The sequence below is a fragment of the Cebus imitator genome, unplaced genomic scaffold (genome assembly GCF_001604975.1).
Source record: "Cebus imitator isolate Cc_AM_T3 unplaced genomic scaffold, Cebus_imitator-1.0 Scaffold68, whole genome shotgun sequence".
NCBI lineage: Eukaryota > Metazoa > Chordata > Mammalia > Primates > Cebidae > Cebus > Cebus imitator.
The window spans coordinates 8961675-8973022 of NW_016107383.1; the positions used below are offsets into that span (position 1 = coordinate 8961675).

An 11348-nucleotide genomic window follows, 5' to 3' on the forward strand; every position below is an offset into this window, starting at 1 on the left:
CTTTTTTTTTTTTTGTCGGCTATTTTTTCATTACTCATTCAGTCTTGCTACTTGTTATTTGTCTGTTCTGAGTTTCCATTTCTTCCAGGTTTAATCTGCAAGGGTTGTATATTTCTAGGAATTTATTTATCTCCTCTAGGTTTTCTAGTTTGTGCTCATAAAGGTTTTCATAGTAGCCTTGAATGATATTTTGTGTTTCTGTGGCATCAGTTATAATATCTCCCATTTTGTTTCTAATTGAGTTTATTTGGATCTTCTCTCTTCTTTTTTTGGTTAATCTCACAAGTGGTCTATCGATTTTGTTTACCTTTTCAAAGAACCACCTTTTTGTTTCATTTATCTTTTGTGTTGTTTTTGTCTTTTAATTTCATTTGATTCTGCTCTAATCTTTGTTATTCTTTTCTTCTGCTGGGTTTAGGTTTGGTTTGTTTTTCTTTCTCAAGTTTCTTGAGGTGTGAGTTTAGATGGTTTATTTATGCTCTTTCAGACTTTTTGATGTAGGCGCTTAATGCTATGAACTTTCCTCTTGTCACTGCTTTTGCTGCATCCCAGAGGTTTTACTCAGTTGCATCACTCTTACTGTTCAGTTCTAATAACTATTTAATTTCCATCTTGATTTCATTGTTGACCCAAGGATCATTCAGGAGCATATCATTTAACTTCCACATATTTGTATAGTTTTGAATGTTCCTTTTGGAGTTAATTTTCAATTTTATTCCACTGTGGTCTGAAAGAGTACTTGATATAATTTTGACTTTCTTAAATTTGTTAAAACTTGTTTTGTGGCCTGTCATATGGTCTATCTTGGAGAATGTTCTATGTGCTGATGAAAACAATGTATATTCTGCAGTCGTTGAATAGAATGTTCTGAAAATATCTGTTAAGTCCATTTGCTCTAGGCTATTGTTTGCATCTGCTGTTTCTTTGTTGACTTTCTGTTTTGATGGCCTGTCTAGTGCTATCAGTGTAGTGTTGAAGTCCCCACTATTATTGTGTTGCTGTCTATCTCATTTCTTAGGTCTAGTAGTGTTTTCATAAATTTGGGAGCTCTAGTATTAGGTGCATATACATTTAGGATTGTGATATTTAATTATTTTATCATTATATAATGTCCCACTTTGTCTTTTTTAACTGTTGTGTCTTTAAAGTCTGTTTTGTCTGCTATAAGAATAGCTACTCCTGCTCGCTTTTGGTTTCCATTTGCATGGAATATCTTTTTTCACTCCTTTACCTTACATTTATGTGAGTTCTTATGTGTTAGGTGAATCTCTTGAAAACAACAGTTAACTTGGTTGGTAGATTTTTATCCATTCTGCCATTCAGTATCTTTTAGGTGGAGCCTTTAGGCCATTTACATTCAATGTTAGTGTTGAGAGGTACTGTTCTCTTCATCATTCTAGTTGTTGCCTGAATACCTTGGTTTTTTTTTTTTGTGTGTGTGTGTGTGTGTGTGTGTGTTACTGTTTTATAGGTCCTATGAGATTTCTGCCTTAAGAAGGTTCTATTTTAGTGTATTTTGGGGTTTTGTTTCAAGATTTAGAACTCCTTTTAGCATTTCTTGTAGTGCTGACTTGGCAGTGGGGAATTCTCTCATCATTTTTTGTCTGAAAAAGACTTTATTTCTCCTTCATTTATGAAACTTAGTTTCCCTAGATATAAAATTCCTGGGTGGTAATTAATTTGTTTAAGGAGGCTAAAGATAGGATCCCAATCCCTTCTGGTTTACAGAGTTTCTACTGAGAAATCTGCCGTTAATCTCGTAGGTTTTCCTTTATAGGTTACCTGATCCTTTTGCCTCACAGCTCTTAAGACTCTTTACTTCATCTTGACTTTAGATAACCTGATGACCATATGCCTAGGTGATGATCTTTTTGTGATCAATTTCCTGGGTGTTCTTTGAGCTTTTTGTATTTGGGATGTCTAGATCTCTAGCAAGACCAGGGAAGTTTTCCCTGATTATTCCCTCAAATAAATTTTCTAGACTTTTAGATTTCTCTTCTTCCTCAGAAACACCAATATTCTTATGTTTGGTCATTTCACATAATTCCAAATTTCTTGGAGGCTTTGTTCATTATTTTAATTAGTTTTGTCTTTGTCAGATTGGGTTAATTCAAAAGCCTTGTCTTCAAGCGCTGAAGTTATTTCTTCTACTTGTTTGAGTCTGCCCTTCAAACTTTCCAGTGTATTTTGCATTTAAGTGTATCTTTCTTTTCCAGAAGTTGTGATTGTCTTTTCTTTATGATATCTATTTCTCTAGAGATTTTTCATCCATATATTGTATTGTTGTTTTAATGTCTTTAAATTGGTTTTCACCTTTTCCTGGTGCCTCCTTGAGCAGCTTAATAATAAACCTTCTGAATTCTTTTTCTGGCAATTCAGATTTCATCTTGGTTTGAATCCATTGCTAGAGAGCTCATGTTATCTTTTGAGGGTGTTATGGAACCTTGTTTTATCATATTATCAGAATGACTTTTCTGGTTCCTTCTCATTTGGGTAGACTGTTTCAGGGGAAAGATCTGGAACTCAAGAGCTGCTGTTTAGGTTATTTTGTCCCATGAAGTGATCCCTTGATGCGATGCAATGCAATGGGATGCAATGGGATGCGACGCGGTGATGTGATGTGATCCATCTTCAGGTCTCCCAGCCTTGGATACCAGCACCTGCTCCAGCAGAGGTGGCACAGGAGTCAAGTGGACTCTGTGGGAGTCCTGGTTGTAGTTTTGTTTAGTGCACTGGTTTTCTTGAATGCTGGTTACGCTCGCAGTGAAGTTGTCGCATGGACAAACTCAGGACCTCTGGTTAGCCAGGGTGTTGCAGACAGTGGAATTAGCTGCTGTTTGCTCCTTTGAAGCAGGGTTGTTCTGTTATGAGTTGCTGTAATGGCTTGAATTGGTTGGCCCCCTGCCAGGAGGTGGTGCTTTCAGGAGAGCTCCAGCTGCAGTAGTAGAAAGGGATATAGTCCTGCCCTGCATTGGCCAGGATGAGTACTCGGGTTTCTCAGGCAATGGGCAGAGCCATAGAGCTTCCAAAAGATGATGTCTTTTGTCTTCAGCTACCGGGGCAGGTAGAGACAAACCATCAGGTGGGGGCAGGGTTAGGCGAGTCTGACCTCAGACTCTCCTTGGGCAGGGCTTCACGTTAGTTTCTTCATTTAGGGCTGATGAGAAGGCAGTACAGAAAGGTAGCTCATTCAAGTCTTTGAGGTAAAAAGTGGTGGAGCTGGAATTTAAACCCACACCCACACATGTAAGCACTTTGGGGAATCTGTCTAATAAGTTTAAAATACAATTCCATTTGCTCGGGTTTTATTAAATTCTCCTGGCCAATAGGTGCTGATAGGCCAGGAGCAGGAAGAACAATGGCCCTTCTCATTCCTGCTGCCTTTGAGCCTCCCTGGAAGCAGCTTAGGGAATGTATACCTGGCCTGGGGGTCTCAGCAAGTTCCCCAACCCTTGAGGCCCTTCAAACCACTGCAGGGAAGGGGAGCTTTGGCGGGATGTGCCAAAGCTGAGCCAAGCCTGGTGTACAGACAATTTGGGATGGCACAGAGTTTTTGTCATCCACTGGGAGGTTCCTTAATCGTCCTCCATGCCAACATATTTTCCCTTTTTCAATTCTAGTTAAAATCAGACCGTGTCCTCTGCCCTCATTAAAAGAAATGAAAGTTTGAGCTCAAATATTATGAAACAGGCCAGGCACAATGGCTCACAACTGTAATCCCAGCACTTTGGGAGGCCATGGCGGGTGGATCGCCTGAGGTCACAAGTTCAAGACCAGCCTGGCCAACATAGTGAAACCCTGTCTCTACTTAAAATACAAAAATTAGCCAGGCATAGTGGTGAGCACCTGTAAGCCCAGCTACTTAGGAGGCTGAGGCAGGAGAATCGCTTGAACCCAGGAGGTGGAGGTTGCAGTGAGCTGAGATCACACTATTGCACTCCAGCCTGGGCAACAAGATCGAGACTCCACCAAAAAAAAAAAAAAAGAAAAAGAAATATTATGAAGCAGGCCAGGTGCAGTGACTCACATCTGTAATCCCAGTACTTTGGGAGGCCATGGCAGGTGGATCACTTGAGGCCAGGAATTCAAGACCAACCTGGCCAACATGACAAAATCCCATCTGTACTAAAAATACAGAAATTAAAGCCAGGCATGGTGGTGCACACCTGTAGTTCCAGCTACTCGGGAGACTGAGGCACAAGAATCACTGAGCCCGGGAGGTGAAGGTTGCAGTGAGCCAAGATCATGCCACTGCACTCCAGCCTGGGTGACAGAGTGAAACTCTGTCTCAAAAAAAAAAAAAAAAAAAAAAAAAACTTATGGAGCGCTATAGAAGTAGACAATGGAATGATGTTTACCAGGGCATGAGATAAGAGGATGTGGGGAATTTTCACTCCGTAAGTGTAAGATGCAGTTATACAGATGAGTAACTTCTAGAGATATACTATACAACATAGTTCCTGTAGTTAACAGCAAGATATTGACTTCGACATGTGTTCAGAGGGCAGATCTCATGTTGTGTTGTTACATCCCCACTGCCCCCCAAAAAATAGACACAAGCATACTTTTGGAGGAGTTTTATGTTGCTGCTGGATTGTAGTAACAGTAACATGAGTGTATGCATATGCCCAAACTCATCAAACTACATCCATTATGTGCGGTTTTCTATAAACCACTTATACCTCAATCAAGCTAGGGCAAAGAGGGAAAAAAATGCAACCAGAAAGAAAAGATGTTACCTACAGAGAAACTACAATTAAACTGACAGGTTTTTCCGTAACAAAAATAGGAGCCAGATGACAGTGGAACAAAATGTTTAGCAGATAACAGGCACTCAGCAAATGAGCAATAAACCTTGCTACACCTCTCAAAAAAATATTATGGAGAGATCATAAATCACTCTCAATGTTTGCTTTCTTTTCTAATGGAGTGCAGTGTATTCACTCCCAAGTCCCTAGGGCCTGAGAGAAAGTTCTCCTGGGAAAATTAAAGAGAAACAGAAACAGAAAGCTGTCACATGGGAAAACATTTTTTTTTTTTAAGAGCCGGGGTTTCACCATGTTGGTCAGGCTGGTCTCAAATTCCTGACCTCATGATCCACCACTTCGGCCTCCCAAAGTGCTTGGATTACAGGCATGAGCCACCGCACCCGACCCATGGGAAAACAGTTCTAATGTTTTTGTTTCTCCAGTGAGGAATGTAACAGAGAAGCAGATTTTGCTAAAGAATGAGTACTTCTTAACATTCCAAGTTTTCCCCAAGACAGAAAGGGAGGGTGGGAGGCAGTGGGTTCCCATCCTGGGAAGTGTTCACTGAGAGGCTGGATATCACGTGGTAGAAATGTCCCAGGGGGCCATAATGAAATGCCTGCCCGACGGCCTTGCAGTGTCCTCCGAGACTCTGAGAGGTACTCTAGGATGAGGCACTGGCCCTCTGCAGGGTGACTGTCTCTGGCCAGATAGTAGGACTCTGAGAGAAGCCCAGGGGAGTTAGCAAGAGCCACATAGCCCAAAGTACTGCAATGCTCTGTAAAAACAGCAATACTGAAATGTGGACTTTGTCACCACCCTTGGATCACAGCCACTCCTCTGAGAGCACTATGCTCGCTGTCCATTTTCCATTCATTGGCAAATGCCTGTTGAGTGTAACGCGTGGGCCAGACTCCACGGGAAGCGGACCGCGGAGTCAGCAGAGAGCATGATGGGCACCAACCATGTCCTCCTCGGCCTCACATCCACTCGCAATTAACTAGGCAATCTGAAGACAGCTGCTGGGCGACAGCATCTAACAGGAACTTCTGATGGTGGGGTCTGCGAGCAAAGGTCTTCCTGAAGAAGTGGCATGCTAATGGGACCTGCTGTCTGAGGTGGGGTGACCACGCCTCGGCTGTGTCCCTGACTTCTGGGGGTTAGCAAGGACCCTGCGTGTGACCAGGTGAATCACCAAGGGTGGAGCAGATGCATGGAAGAGTGGCCCAAAGGCAGGCCAGAGCCAGACCCTGCAGGCCCGAGGGCTAAAGGAGGTCGGGCTTTGTCCCAGAGCAGATGGTGAAGTCAGGGAAGGCCAGTGGGCAGAAACGAGGGAGGACAGCCTCCACCCACTTGACCACATCTCTGCCGAGGGCCTTCTGAAGAGGACACCCCTGAAGAGGGGACAGGCCCCGTCTTCTGTTTCCAGCATCTTTCCAGTCTCCTTTTTGAGACTTCCCAGCTCCCATAACCCAAATCCTGTCCACTGCTCACCCTGGAAAAGGTCAAAGGAGAAAGTCCAAGTGATTCTGAGGATGTTCCCAGGGCCCAGAGCCATCCATACACATCTGAGACCTCTGCAAAAGCCATGCAAAGTAAAATTGGCTTGTCTCCCTTTTCCCAGGCCATCCTTTTGGCCTTGCAGTCTGTGTGTATATGTTTATTGTAAGAGCTTTGTTCATCATTTCTTAAGGAATATGTATGATGTAAGGGTTGGGGATGTTTGTACATAAGAAGTTACATGAGGAATCATAAAAAGACATTGCCCAATGGAGAACCACCTTAATGTTGACCTTTGTCTAAAAGCTGGAGTTTTTGCCAGTCACTTGAAGAGAAGCGTTCTGTGCCATTTATGAGAGAGAAGATGGTTACACTCACCTGCACACAGGTGAGCTCACTTATACCTAAGGCCCTAATTGAATGCCTGGCCTTCCTTGGGAAAAGTGAAGCCATCTTTCTTGAGCCCCTGGCCAGCACCAGGACGTGCATGCTTTGCACCCTGTCTGTAACCTGCCAGGAGCCCACGGGCTCTGTGCAATGGAAATGGAAGTGAGGCTCTGGGAGGTTAAGTAACCAACCTCAGCACGTAGCCAGGAAGTAGCACATCCTGGATCCCACCTTTCTCCAACTCCACAGCTCTTTCCACTCCACCCCGCAGTCCTGTGCTGACCTGATGTTCTTCAGCTGGGTTGGGAGAAAGAAGATCAGTAGCTATCTCCCTGCCCTTGGGTCTTGTCTCCTAAGATCTGGAAAAGTGTTCAGGCAGACATCCAGCCAGTGGCAGCCTCCCGCCCAAAGGTGTTGGAAGACCCCATTTGCTGTGGAAAACCCTGGTTTCTTGGAAAGCACAGGCAGAGGCTGGTCGTGGGCTACTGAGCCCACCCAGGGAGTGCATATGGCTCTGCCTGGGATCAGCAATAAGTCTCGTGGTCCTCACTGGGTGCCCCAGCCCCCTATCTTTGAAGCAATCATGCTCTCTTCAGTTGCTACCTAGCTCTGTATATGGAGAGGCTGTGCATGACCTGGACCCAAGATAGGTACACACAGGAGCAATTAAGAATCAGGAGGCTCTGAAGTTGAACTGGCCAAGCTGGAATCGGGCTCCACCACTCACTAGTTACCTAATGATACGTACATTTGATCTCTCTAAGCCTCCATTTCTTCATTGTGAAGTGGGTCTACTAATCACCTGCTAGTCGCTGTAAGGAGGAGATGAGAGGAGCCATATTACCACATAGCAAGGTGCCTGGTGCGAGAAACTAGCTACTCTCACTGTTGGGGGAAAAGTCGTGATCATTCTTGTTTTTGACTCATGCCACTGAGCAAGCTGTGTGTGGCCTAGGAGAAATTGCTTTCCTCCTGAGCTTCCTTTTTTTTTTTATCCTGGTGGAATGAGTGACCTTGGCCACATCACCTGTAAGGATTCCTGTAGTGTTTACGACTTGGTGACTTTGGCTGGATCACTTTTAGGTGGTCCAGAGCCTAAGGACACCCCTGGAATCTGGTTTTATCTGCAGACTTTGCTTTTATAAATTGGTTTCTTATCTCCAGTATTCAATCTTACTCCCAGGAGCGTCTAGGGAATGTGGGTTCGTTTAACATCCTGACGTTAGGCGTGAATGGCATTATCGATGATCGGCTGATGCCTTTGGCTGAGAAGTCCGCTCTTCTTACTGTTGGCCCCTTGTACAGAAACAAAAAAAAAACCCTTCTCACAGCCTTCTCAGCCAGAGAAGTGGCCAAACAGCCTTCCCAGGAGGGAGGCAAAGAAAAGGCCATTGGCTCCGGGAATCTACAGATCTGAACAACTTCTAGCCTGTCATGGAATACTAGCTGTGTCCTCTGTAGACCTAAGGCTGGGATCCCTTTCCCAGGATCTCTGGATCTTGGGAGGAGGCAAGTTAATGATGGAGACCTATCCTCATTTCCTGGACCTACCACAAAGTATTGTAAACTGGATGGCTCAAAGCAAAAGAAGTTTATTGTTTCACGGTTCTGCAGGCCAGCAGACCCAAATCAGGGAGTCTGTGACAGGGTTGCTTCCTTGGGAGGGCTGTGCGGAAGTCTGTTCTGTGCCCGTCTCCCAGCTTCTGGTGTCTGCTGACAGTCCTTTGCATTCCTTAACTGGTAGATTCATCACCCCCGTATCTGCACTCGATCATCACGTGGCCTCCTCCCTGTGTGGGAGTCTTCACATCCTCCCTCTATGCACATCTGTCTCTGTGTCCAAATTTCTCCTTTCTGCAAGGACAGCAGTCATGTTGAATTGGAGTCCACCTAATGGCCTCATTCTCACTTTATTTAACTGTATTACCTCTGCACAGGCATTTCTAATAGGATAGCATTCCAAAGTACTGAGAATTAGGACTTCAATATAGACTTTTTGGGGGGACACCATTCCACCTATAACAAGGTCCTTGGACTATTTTCATTACTTCCAAGACATAAGAATTAAACAATTATCCCTACTGATTCTTAGTAATTCTGTTTATTAAGAGCACAGACTCTGAGATGAGCTGGGTTTGAATCTTGGCTCTGCCACTTACTAGCTGTGTGATCTTGGGTAACTCATTAGGCCCCTATGTGTTCAGTTTCCTCAACTGTAAATTGAGAATAGTAATAAGATTTACACCTCTGAGAGTTGATATAAACATTAAATAAAAACATATTTACAGTACCTTATCTTATCACTATTCTATATCTTACCACATTTGGAAAAGGCTCCATCTAATAAAATCAGTGAAAGTGTCTATGATATTTATCATGTACCACCAGGCACTATTCCAAATGCTGTTGCATACATCAACTCATGGCATCACCACAGCAACTGAGATGAGTACTAGTGTCATCCCTGTTATACAGAAGCAAAAACCAAGTCCTAGAGCGATCAAGTCGTATAGGTGCAGCCCTGCAGACACTAAGGGGAGAAGTTAGGACCCAAATCCAGACTTGTCTGCCTCCAGGGCCTTTTAGGAGCCATTCGGACTGGGCGACTTTCTAGGAATAATAAAAGGGTTTTGTAAGGATGAAAAGAATCACAGGCCACCACCTTCGCTTGCCCAGAAAGTCATTCTGCTTTCAAATGCCTGATTCTGGAGGCCTTTCCTATCATGGCAGACTGAGTGTGCTCAGAAAACACACTCCTTTCTTTACAATAGGCCCAGTAGGTGAAGGGCATGTGTCTCTCTTCCAAACCCCAGGATGGCTTTGGAAGGCCCCCACCCCAACCCAGGAGAGCCAGGAAGAAGCAAACCATGATGCCTTCCCGCCAAGAAACAATGGTCATTTGCCTGACATCTTGACTCTGTGGTTTTGTGTCTTCTAGGGAAGTCCATTAGAAGTGCTGTGCTGAACAAGGGGATGCTCTGTCTTTGAAGAAAGAAGAGATGGTCCCTCCCCAGCCGTGGGCCACCCTCACCAGTGACTCCAAGTGGAACTACTTAGCTCATGTGTGCCTGGAGGGTGTGGGAAGCCCAGCGACTCTCAGATGCACCTCCCAGAGGACCAGTGGGAATTGTTCATAGTGCCAAAGTCCTACTACTGCGTTTTCAATGGGTCCTTGTACATAGTTTGCTCCTCCGCCCTAGCCCTCACCTCTTGCTATACTGGAACTGATTTGTACAATGTGGGAATTTTGTTACCTTTTTAATCAAGGGCAACTTCCTTTTCCAGCACTACCATTGTAAGGTTTTTATCAGGAGGGAGGGCTAACCGCCTTGCTTTTCTCTTTTTCTTTTATAATTTTTATTTTATTAATTTGGGGAAGGGGTGTTAGTATTAGTGCCATGATATCTACTGGATTTTAAGTAGGGAGAATTTGTTTTTAAAGGTAGGTTGAAATTTGAGAGATTTCTCAGCAGGAAGGGCTGAAATCTATGCCTCTGTCTCAACTTGGAGAGAGGTGACAGACAGTAGATCTTGCAAATCAAATTCCTTTCCAGTTCTTCCCCTGGCTGCCTTTTCAGGGGGTCCCTGCCTTAGTCCCACACTAGGCTTTCTGAACTGCCAAGAGGGGATCTGGCTTCTCCACTGCTTGGCCTCTTGGGCCAGGCTGGGCCCAGCCAGCACTAGGAGAACTGGGTAACAGGTAGCTGACTTCTTTAAGCACCTTTCTAAAAACCAGCAGAAGAGGCTCCCGCCTCTGTGAGCATGGTCAGTACTATTGTGACGTTAAAACAACAACAAGATCTTCCTATCTGGAGGGTTCAAAGGTGAACAGTTTGCTTTTCATTTCTCTTTTCACTGCCTTTTCTCGGTGTGGTATTTGACGAGATTTCAGCTCAAAGCCTCACCATGAATTGATTTTTTGTTTGTTTGCGTGTGTGTTTGTTTTGGGGACAATTTTAGATACCTGAGTGCACTTTTCTTCAGTTAGTCCTAACTTTTAAGGAAGGAAAACCAAGAGACCTATCTGGTGTACATGTTGCAATATGAATTCTGGTTGCAATCCCTCCCCCCTCCCATTCTGCCCCCCATTTGAGTACACCACACAAGTCAAATGCTAGGAAGTTTGAATCAAACCGATTTTTCTAACTTGTTGCTCATTTGTTGTAACTCAATAAAGCAAAGACTAAACATTTTTATAACCTTTTCCTCTACTTTGCCTTATTTATTGTTGTCTGGCTCCCAAGGGCTTGACATAAGGGTTCTGACTCAGGCAACCCCCGTTTCAAATTCATACAGTCACATTTCTCATTTCTCATCTTGGAAGGATCTGACATCACAAACTTTAAAAACAAGATGTAGGCCCGGCGCAGTGGCTCATGCCTATAATCCCAGCACTTTGGGAGGCCGAGGTGGGTGGATTACTTGAGGTCAGGAGTTGGAGATCAGCCTGGCCAACATCATGAAACCCCATTTCTACTAAAAATACGAAATGAGCTGGGTGTGGTGGCATGCACCTGTAATCCCAGCTACTCAGAAGGCTGACAGGAGAATCACTTGAACCCGGGAGGCAGAGGTTGCAGTGAGCCGGGATAGTGCCACTGCACTCTAGCCTGGGCAACAAGAGTGAAACTCCATCCCCCCCGCAAAAAAAAAAGAAACAGGATGTAAATGTTGTCGTAGGAATCTTCAGCGGATCTCTTTGACACAGAGGAA

General features: G+C 44.3%; 1 protein-coding gene across 2 annotated transcripts in view; it reads left to right on the top strand.

The window, feature by feature from the left end:
- The window catches only part of ZHX2 (zinc fingers and homeoboxes 2), a 191337-nt gene extending 180501 nt beyond the window's left edge, over positions 1–10836 (top strand). For both annotated transcript variants that reach the window (XM_017530716.2, XM_037739324.1), the window contains exon 4: positions 9574–10836. The gene's annotated coding sequence lies outside the window, so the exon portion shown is untranslated. The remainder of the gene's footprint in view (positions 1–9573) is intronic.
- The last annotated feature ends 512 nt before the right edge of the window (positions 10837–11348 follow it).